At 47.3% G+C, this 3,721-nt stretch overlaps 1 pseudogene across 2 annotated transcripts; it reads left to right on the top strand.

The window, feature by feature from the left end:
* The first annotated feature begins 1,001 nt into the window (after nucleotides 1-1,001).
* Nucleotides 1,002-3,122, top strand: LOC100273947 (uncharacterized; annotated as a pseudogene). 2 transcript variants are annotated; one of them, NR_158618.1, is made up of 3 exons: nucleotides 1,002-1,547; nucleotides 1,621-2,105; nucleotides 2,813-3,122. The product of NR_158618.1 is annotated as an uncharacterized protein, transcript variant 1 (transcript). The 2 variants fall into 2 exon arrangements; NR_158619.1 differs by lacking the exon at nucleotides 1,621-2,105.
* The last annotated feature ends 599 nt before the right edge of the window (nucleotides 3,123-3,721 follow it).

The following is a 3,721-nucleotide window of genomic DNA, read 5'->3' as shown; positions in this document are numbered from 1 at the left end:
AGCTCTCCTACCTTTGGTGAGTTCATGCACATTATTCCCCATAACTTGTTGAGCGATGAACGTATGTGAGCTCACCGTTGTTGTACTCACATCCCCTAGTCAAGGACAGGTACCACGGGATGAGGCACATGAAGGATGTTGTGATGAGTTCGTGAGTGGTCTAGGTCGTCGTCTCCCAGTCAACTATGGTTGCTAGATTGTTGTCTTCATATGATGTAATTATTTATCTATTTTGTACAGAACTTTGTTATATATTAATGATGTGACATTTGATTTTGTGTCATGGGTCATCGTATGTGTGAGACTCGATCCTAGCACACATTTGATGATTTAGCATCCGGGTTTGGACCCCTGAATCCGAGTGTGACATGGATGAGACAATTGTCCTCTAAGTGTATCTATATATATTGTTTTATTAAACACCTAGATGACATTCCAGCAGGTGTGGCATGTTTCGTAATGGCAGTATGGTGAATACACTCAAAATAATGGCAAAGTAGCAAAACCTAGTTTTAATAATGACAAAAAATTCCAAATGTCTCACATGTAGGCGTCCACAACCATGCGCCACTCGTTTTCATTCCTCCTCTCCCCTTCCATGATCTCCGCCGTGCATTCCTCGCCAACATCATCGGCTCCACGCCATTCCATCGTTTACTGCCCCCGAATTCCTCCCCCACCGGCCCACCGTGCCCACAGCGGGAGCACCATGCCCCCGCCTCTGTGACCACCACGCCTCGCCCACACCCGTCGCGCGATGCACGCCGCCGATTTCGCCCCGTCCCCCAGATGCGTGTGCTGCCCCAACCCCACCCCGTCGTCCCTGCCTCTGTGACCCCCCACACACACTCGTCGCATGATGCAGCGCCGGTCCACGCTGCCTCCAACCCCACCTGCCACCTCGCGTGCCCCCACGCGATGACCCGAGTGGCCGACGCCGGATGCTTCGTTTACCTTGACGGCGGACGCGAGGGGATTAAGCATGTTTGGCGCTTCGTCCTCGCTCCTCTCCCTCATCCCACGCACTTGTAGATGGCACCGTCCCTCGCCGAGTTCGTCGTTGACCTATGCCATGTCTCCGCCGCCGCACTCAGGGACCACGGCGCCGACCCGCCGGAGCCGGACTACCTTGTCCGCTCCCTCCACACCGACATCACTGCGCTTCCCTGCCTCCCATGGTGCAGGTGCCCGGGGGCGTGTGGACAAGGCGCGGGGGGAGGGTCACCCGAGTGGGCGACGTCGGATGCTTTGTTTGCCTCGACGGTGGACGCAAGGGACTCGTGCACGTCTCCCAGATGCTCGGTCGACGCCGCGCTGGCGCCACCTTCACGCTCGGGCAGGTGTCCTTCAAGGTCGTCTTGGTGGACGGCGCCAAGCTAGGGCTGTCAATGGTAGACGTCGATCAGGATATAGGGAAGGGTCTTCAGTCGATGCGACGTCGGCACCCTGTGGAGGAGGACGCGCTGAGGGCAAATCCGCCAACTAATCGCTCCAGACTCACCGGGAGGAGGATGGCGGCAGATCGATGAGCGCACGCAGCTCGCCAGGTACGGAGTACTTGACTTTATGGGATTCGTTTTAATTTGTGGGTTGACTTTACATGTGCTTGTCATGGGGTAGATGAGGATGGGACCACCGACGCCGACGGTGCGCCCCAGCCCCCAGCACGGTGATGCAGGACACCGACACGAAGAGGTTCAGCCACCGGTCTGGCACCTCCCACAGTCCCTTGGCATACAGCTTCAGCTCTGCCTTGTGCACGCGGTCCAACCGTCATCACCGCTCTTGATGCATAGAAGTTCTCTGGTTATTTTTTATTGCAATATTTTCACAATTCATGGAAGAACGGTTCCAGTTGAGATACTATATACAAAAGTAGACAGAGAGCGACGATGCAGTGTTCACGATATGGCAGATCCATCTAACTGAACCCGAAGGAGATATCCTATTGTTACTAACTTGCCAGGAAGAGATCAATCATTCTGGTGAGCGTCTCCATGAGAGGATGAAGCCATTCGGTGGGGATATACCAGAGCTAATAATTTGTCATGTGTATAGTGCTCTTCCTAATGAAGTTCAGTCAAAGATATTCGAACCGGCTCCTGGTAAGAGTAAGGTGGTTATGGCCACCAACATAGCAGTTAGCTAACGAACTTCATGCAAATTTCAAAACATAAGTCAGTCCAATCCATGGGTTCCATAGGCTGCAAGGTGCTGTTTGGTTCAAGAAATGTAACGCAAATGGTAATGGTAATGGTAATGGTTTACGTTCGATTACTGGCGGTAACAAATTTGAATAGGCTGGTATCAAATTTTAGTGTGGTATCTGATTACGGTTGGACTAAAACAAACATGATTTAACGTTATCAGTTACTCATTACGTTACAAATTTGTGAACCAAACGGCATCCAAGTTATGGAGTACCATAGTGGGGATATAGTAATACAGTGGTCAATCATCCAAGTTAGTAGACCTTCTGAATACATATATATTCATCTGATGTTTTGCTGAAGGATAAATTAAGGAATCATATCACAATTTACGGTTTATTTAGATTACCATTTTTGTTAGATTTCCTAATAAGGCTAGAAGTAAATTTCTGCTATCATGGATTGACTGGCCATTGAATGGAAATCTTTGAGTGTGAGATTAGTAATACTTGGCAGGATTACTATTTTTTATTAGATTTTCTAATAAGGTTAACAGTAAATTTTTGCTATCATGGATTGACTAGCCATTGAGTGGAAATCTTTGAGTGTGAGATTAGTGATGTGCTTGGTAACTTTTGCTTTTAACTTGTTTTGTTCATCAGGAACTGCAGACATGCCAAATGGAAATACTCAGGATTATCAAGCTGGACATTCTTCTATTCATGGGCCACTGCCTCATTTCTGCTAGAATCCTTTGCATAGTATGCAAGCACCTCAAATACAAGTGCCCTATTAAGAGTTCATCGGTAACAATGTGGTAAATGTGGTGCATGGTTTAAATCCTTCTGCCATAGGTCTTCCTTTACATCCAAGAATGTTGGCTCTCCCATTCAATGTTGAACACACTTTTGGGCATCTAATGCACCCAGCTCTGATGAACTAAGCTAACAATGGGGCTTTAAGAATTCTTCCATATTAGGTGGCTTCATATTTGCAATTTTTTAGCCGTAAAGTTCTTGCGTAGCTGCATGTATCTGCTAATAACAATACTGGATGTTGGCCGCTGACGGGCTGCGGTTCTGCCGTGTGGTGTGCAACGAGCAGCAGGTCGTGTCTACTAGAGCTTCAAACAACATTAATTTTAGCATTGGATTGTTTGAAGATTCAAAATCCCAATATCCCTAGATTCCTTACTATCTGTAGATATTCGAGAAGTGTGATGAAAAGACAAAAGTACTAAAAATAACTGGTAGCAAGTGTCAGCCAAAAGCATTCTAGACAAACATATAATCCGACGCCTATAAAATTCAAGCAGCCAAACAATCTGGATTCTTATAAAGATCCACGTTATAAGGCTATCTCCAACATCCTTATCTATCCTACCACTTATTTCGAACTATACTTTGTAAACATATAGTCTGCAATGTCAACGAAAATGCTATAGTCCGACTCCAGTCCGACTCTGCTTGATGAACCGGTGGGCCTAACCTCACAACCCTGAGATTTCACAATGGTCGGATGGGAGTCGTACTATTGGGTCGTACGCAAGCTTTCCATATAAAATAGTGTTT

This window comes from Zea mays, chromosome 2 (assembly GCF_902167145.1).
Source record: "Zea mays cultivar B73 chromosome 2, Zm-B73-REFERENCE-NAM-5.0, whole genome shotgun sequence".
In the NCBI taxonomy this organism is placed as follows: Eukaryota; Viridiplantae; Streptophyta; class Magnoliopsida; order Poales; family Poaceae; genus Zea; species Zea mays.
This window is presented reverse-complemented; position numbering and strand designations above follow the sequence as displayed.